This window comes from Nycticebus coucang, chromosome 5 (assembly GCF_027406575.1).
Source record: "Nycticebus coucang isolate mNycCou1 chromosome 5, mNycCou1.pri, whole genome shotgun sequence".
NCBI lineage: Eukaryota > Metazoa > Chordata > Mammalia > Primates > Lorisidae > Nycticebus > Nycticebus coucang.
The window spans coordinates 26,398,983-26,405,653 of record NC_069784.1 but is presented as its reverse complement, the minus strand read 5'-3'; the positions used below and the strand labels follow the sequence as shown (position 1 = coordinate 26,405,653).

At 36.6% G+C, this 6,671-nt stretch overlaps 1 non-coding gene across 1 annotated transcript; it reads right to left on the bottom strand.

The window, feature by feature from the left end:
* Positions 1-4,874: 4,874 nt before the first annotated feature.
* On the bottom strand, positions 4,875-4,977 carry LOC128586924 (U6 spliceosomal RNA). The gene has a single exon (XR_008380381.1). It is a non-coding gene; the product is annotated as a U6 spliceosomal RNA (small nuclear RNA).
* Positions 4,978-6,671: the final 1,694 nt, after the last annotated feature.

The following is a 6,671-nucleotide window of genomic DNA, read 5'->3' as shown; positions in this document are numbered from 1 at the left end:
TAATGGTGAGGTGAGCATTTGTCTAGAAGCTTTCTGTACTTTTTAAACTTTTCTTTCCTTTTCCACACTCCAACTTCTCTTTCTCTCTCCCTTCATCTCTGGGCCTCTTAAGCAGTCATGTGTAGCCCCTCTCTGAGATTTTTTAAGTTCTCTTTCCTTTCCCCACTCTGGGCCAAAAAATTTGGGTAGTCTGTGTCTAACCTCAGTGAGTCAGATTCACTCATCCAGAGCCCATTTTGGAGGATGCCCTCCCATAGGCCTGGGCCACTCTTCCAGCTGGTTAACTGCAGCCTTGCTTTTTTCTGGCTGGTTTCACATGTGGAGGCCTGGTACCTCCCTGACCCCAGCCCCAGCCACCTACAGTCTCACCCTGGTGAGTCAAACTCACCCATCCAGTGCCTCATGTGTGGGGACACCCTCCTGTAGGCCTGGGCCACTTCTCCAGCTGGTTTCACATGTGGATGCCTGGTAATCTCCCTGACCCAACCTCGGCCACCACCTCTTCCATTTTTTTTCCAGATGGTTCAAGGTCACATGTAGAGGCCTAGTAACCTCCCTGACCCTAGCCTTTAGCCACCTCCTTCCTCCTCCTTGTAGGGTCTCTTTACATTCTCACTTTAACCTCACTTTTTTTTTTTTTTTACCTCTAGTTTCTGATATGGAGACTTCTCAGTCATGGATTCCCCCTTCTTCACCTTTAAGCTGTCTTTTAACTCATTTCAAGCCTCTAAGGCTCTACCCTGACCTTAAACCTCAACGCCTCATCTTTTTTTGTAATACAGCTTGGCCTATGTACAAACTAGACAATGGCTCGCAATGGCCTGAAAATGGCACTGTTGATGTCTCAATCCTCACTGATCTTAATAATTACTGTCAGAGATTAGGCAAATGGTCAGAGATTCCCTATATCCAAGCCTTTCTTCCTTCTCTGTTCATCTTGTGAACCCTCTCAGATTTTCCTTGTGTGGATCAAACCCACTCCCCCTACCCATTTGAATTTCCATTGTCTTCTTTCAACCTGGCAGACAACTCTCCCCTTCTGCCCCTTCACAGTCCCTCTCCCTCAACTTCATTCTTACCTTCATCCACCTCCACCACCTGCCCTCTGCCACATGTGTAAGACAGAGAAAAGATGGCTAAACTTGGAGAGAAGAGAAACATGGTGGACCCAATTTCCCCACTCCATACTAGGTCCAGCCACACCTTTGGGCCTTCCATTTCCAGATCACCACAACCTCTATATCACCTCCAAGAAGTTGCAGGAACAGAAGGCATCGTCAAGGTTCATGTCCCTTTTTCTCTCTCAGATCTGTCTCACATAAGTTAAAAACCAGGCTCATTCTCCACAGATCCCACAAAATATTCTCAAGAATTTAGATATCTAACCCAAACATATAATTTGACCTGGCATGATTTAACCTCCATTTTATTAACATGCATTTTATCTCTCAGTGTATACCCAATATCGATAAAAAGCTCCAAAAATCTTCCCAGAACCCTCAGATATCCCAGTGAGATCTTATTGACCTGGAATTTTAGGTCTTTAATAACCAAGAAGAGGCCTCTAAACAACAGCGCCTCTCAGAACTCTAGTGATTGGCTTCCACCATTAGACAAAACCTAGCACTTCTTGAAACTCCTCAGGGTGCTCTGAAAGAACATAATCTCACCCAGGACCATCTTTTAAGTGCAGGAAGCCAGGCCTGTGGGCAAAGCAGTGCCCAAATCCAAATCCTCCACCCAGTATCTGTCCAGTCTGTGGAGGTCCTCACAAGAAGTCTGACTGCCCAGGTCTTTCTGAAGATCTGGTTCACTCCTAGGACCTAGCAAAATGTCCCAACCTTTTAAGCCTAGCTGTGGAAGAGTGACTATCCCCAGAAAATCAGAATGCCCCCTGGACAATCACAAAATTTGAATTTCAGGTATTTTTACTAGTGGAAGATAAGTGAGTTTCTTTTCTAATAAACATGGGAACTTTTTACATGCTGCCATTTTATAAAGGTCCTCTAAAACAAATATATTTCAGTGGTGAGAATTGATGGTAATTTACTGCACCCTCAGGCTACTCTAGCCTTGTGGTGCTGGAATCATGGCCTCCTTGGTTATTTCCTATTTTAGGGCCACTAATTATGATTTTTCTTATTCTCAGTTTTGGACAAGTAACTGAAGAACCAAGAATGTTCCTGTAAACATCACTCTCATTCCCCTACCTCCATTTTCCTTACAGACAGCCCACACCACCCTTCACCCGCAAGAAGCAAATAGATACCATGTCTATCATCCATCCTAGGAGGATAGGATGATAGAGTCAAATTTGGAGAACTGCTCAAATAGAACTGACCCACCCAGAGTTTTTCTCTTGTGTGGGTGTGTATTAGTTCATCTACTGGCTTCATAATAGTATTGAGTACTTGCTTTCCATTCTTATGATACTTTACTAAGGAGAATGTTCTTCAACTCCATACAGGTTAATACAAAAGATGTAAAGTCTCCATCTTTTATGGCTGAATAGTATTCAGTGGCATAAATATACCACAGTTTATTAATCCACTCGTGTGTTAATGAGCCCTTGGGTTGATTCCACATATGGCAATTGTGAATTGAGCTGTGATAATTCCTTATGGTAAAATGATTTTTTTTTCCTTCTAGGTAGATACTTAGTAGTGGGATTATGGAATCAAATGGAGAGTTTACTTCTAGCTCTTTGAGGATTCTCCATACTTCTTTCCACAGAGGCTGCACTACTTTGCAATCTGACCATCAGTGTAAAAGTGTTCTCTTCTTTCCACATTCATGCCAGCATCTGCAGCTTTGGTTCTGTGACATGGGCTATTCTCACTGAGGTTAAGTTATATCTTAAGGTAGCTTTGATTTGAATTTCTCTGATGGTTAAGGACAATGAGCATTTTTTCATGTGTTTGTTGGCCATTTGTCTGTCTTCGTCAAAGAAGTTTCTGTTCATGTCTCTTGCCCAGTGATATGATTGTTTGCTCTTTTCTTATTGATTAGTTTGAGTTCTCTGTACATTCTTGTTATCAGCCCTTTGTCAGATTCATAGCATGCAAATATCTCCTCCCTTTTTGAAAGGTTGTCTGTTTGCTTTAGATGTTATGCCCTTAGCTGTGCAGAAGGGTTTTGGCTTGATCATATCTCATGTATTTATTTTTGGTGCTGCTGAAATTGCTAAAGAGGTCTTCCTCATAAAATCTTTTCCCTGGCCAGTATTATTAAGAGTTTTTAATCATATTTTCTTCTAGAATTTTTTCATTTCATGTCTTAAATTTAAGTCTTTTTCCAGTGAGAGTCAACTTTTAAAAGTGGTGAGAGGTACAGGTTCAATCTCAGTCTTCTACATGTAGCTAGCCAGTTCTCCCAGCACCATTTATTAAATAGACATAGAAATATTAAGTTTTGTTGAAAAGCATAATTTTTCTAATTTATGAGTTTTAAAAATGGTTTTATACTAAATAAGTAAATGATGATAAAAAACTAAATGGGTATAAAAGTTAAAAACAAAGGTCATGAAAAGTTTGACTTACAGTCAAATTGATTAGAATTAGATGGATTTGCTTATAAGATTTTATTAAAATTAGCTTTTCCATTAATACACTAGCACAATGGTGAAATTTGGTTTCTTCTTTTGAACAAGATTTTTGTCTGGTTAATAAAGGTAACAAAGATTTTTGTTTGCCTTTGAATAAAATGCAGCAAGTGGGGAAAAGAGAGAAAGAAAGATAGACTCCATTTGCCTCCTCACTAGTTTGCATTTCAGTTTGTCTATATCAAGTCTTGTGAATGCTTGGGAAACCGAGTTTTCTCTCTATCAAAGAGCAAGATTTTTGCTCTTTAAAAATCTTTTAATTATCAGTTTGGCTAAGTGAATGACTAATTTTATAGTAAACTGTGATCTTCTTTTATGAAAAGTGTCTTATAACAGACAATTCATGACATTTTGGTTACGTTTTCACCAAAAATATAAAGTTAACTAAAAATAAGAATGATAATCAATACATGTGATTCTATTATATATATAAAGTATACCAAAGAATAAGATATATTATTAATAAGAAAAATCATAAAGGAAGCATAAATGTGTTTTATTAAATGTATATATAATTTTGTCTAATTCAGAGGCTAAAGGTTGATTAAAAATACAGGTTTGAGAAGAGAGGGGAAACAAGATGGAAAAGTAGTGAGTAAGAAAGAGCTGTGGAAAGGCAGTGAATATAGAAATGTGTTTTTGATAAGAAAGGTTAAACAAAAAGAATATTATTATATAATAAAGGATCTTATATGGGAATTGTTGTCCTAAAATGACAACAATTCAAATGGCTGTTTGAGGAAAGGGAAATTTGAGACAGAAATAGAAAGCTTAAAGAATGTTAGAGATGGTCTTGGCAAGTTGGAATGAAGTTCATGAGAGGGACTTTATGCAGGAATTTTGTGTGCAATGCATTTGGCTATAACTTATAAAAATTTGGTTAAAACAACAAAGTTTTCTTAAGATATTAATTTGCTCTTAATGAAATTTCATGCCTGATTTCCTTTAAAAAAAAAAAAAATCACACAACAGAAGGGTTTTCTTTACCATTTTGGCAAGTGGCCTAAAAGAAGAAAAGATACTTAACTTTATCAAGATAAGCCCTGTGTTGTCTTCATTAGGGTTTTGACTAACTAGAGAAACTAAATTTTATATAACTTTCTGTATCACTTTTAAGAGTTTCTTTGCTGATTATCAATCTTGGTTAAATAAACAACCATTATTTTATAGCAACTTGTGATTCTATTTGAACAAATGTTTTACATTTCTGTCTTTGATATTTTACAAACTTTCCAAAATCAAAATTCTAAATCTAGGTTTTTTAGGGTTTTTTTTAAATATAGAACATTTCACGAATTTGCGTGTCATCCTTGTGCAGGGGCTATGCTAATCTTCCCTGTATCATTCCAGCTTTAGTATATGTGCTGCTGAAGCAAGCAATAAATCCAGTTTTTTTAATCTCAAGCTAGCTTTTTAAATATTAGGGCCACTGGAAAGTCCAGGAGAGGCATATCAGGTTTATTTGATATGTTAAAACTGTACAGGAAATATGGTCAAATATGAAATGGTGCTTAATTTTCTTTGGGTTATATTTGTATATATGTTAGTAATGCATGTTCCAATATTGTAAAATATTGATATGTCTTAATGTACATTATCAGTAATAATATGGTTATTATGGTAAAAATTGTATGCAACAAAATAACAAATTTTGTTTACCAATTATCTCTTTAATCATGACTATTTTAAGACTTTTTTCATCCATAGATAATTATTATTTTAGTTTGATTCATCTCAGAAAATGGTTTTTTAAGCTGGCAAAGTTCAAAACTTGCTTCATCAAGGAAAGTCATGGAAAGGACTGGCTAATAAAATGGCCTTCATCAAACTCAAAAACATTTGCTCTTCCAAAGTCCCCATTAATAAAGTGAAGAGTCAAGCCATATACTAGGAGAATATATTTGCAAAACATATATATTATATGTAAGATGCACCGCAGGTGTAATCCCGAAAGGGAGGGGAGGGAGGGGGGAGGGAGGGAGAAGGAGGGGGATTAATGGGATTACACCTGCGGTGCATCTTGAAAGGGTATATGTGAATCCTAGTAAATGTGGAATGTAAAGGTCTTAGCAAAATAACTAAGAAAATGCTACAAAAGCTATGTTAACTAATGTGATGAAAATGTGTCAAACGATCTATGAACCAAGTGTATGGTGCCCCACGATCATACTAATGTACACAGCTATGGTTTAATAAAAATAAATAAATATAAAAAATAAATAAATAAATAAATAAAAATAAAAAAATAAAAAATAAAAACATATATATTATAAAGGACTTTTATACAGAATATATAAAGAATTTTTATAATTCAATTCCAAGAAGACATACAATCTAACTTTAAAAAATAATAAGCAAAAGATTTGAAAGAATATTTCCACAGGGGCGGCGCCTGTGACTCAAGGAGTAAGGACGCCAGTCCCATATGCCGGAGGTGGTGGGTTCAAACCCAGTCCTGGCCAAAAACCACAAAAAAAAAAAAAAAAAAAAAAGAATATTTCCACAAAGAAGAAATTGAATGACAAATAAGCACATTACAAAAAATGGTGACCATCATTAGTCAGAAGAAAAACACAAAATAAAACAGTAATGAGAAACCGATGCACACCCACTCACATGACAGCAGTTGGATTATCAAGTATTTCTGGTGAGAATGTAAGGTAGTATTATTACTTTATAAAACAGTTTGGCAGTGTCTTACAAAGTTAAATGTATATCCCAATTTCTAGAAATTATTACTCTTAAGTACTTATCCAGGAGAAATAAAAATATATGTTCACACAAAAACTCAACATGTGAATGTTCATAGCAACTTTATTCATAATAGCCAAAAACTGAACACAACCCTAAGGTCTGTCAACTGATGAATGGGCCAACAATGTAATGCCACTCTTCAATAAATGACAAAAAACAGGCCTGGCACCTGTAGCTCAGAGGATAGGGTGCCAGCCACATACACTGGAGCTAGTGGGTTCTAATCCAGCCTGAACTGCCAAACGACAACGACAATTACAACCAAAAAATATCTAGGCATTGTGGTGACTGCCTGTAGTCCCAGCTGCTTGGGAGG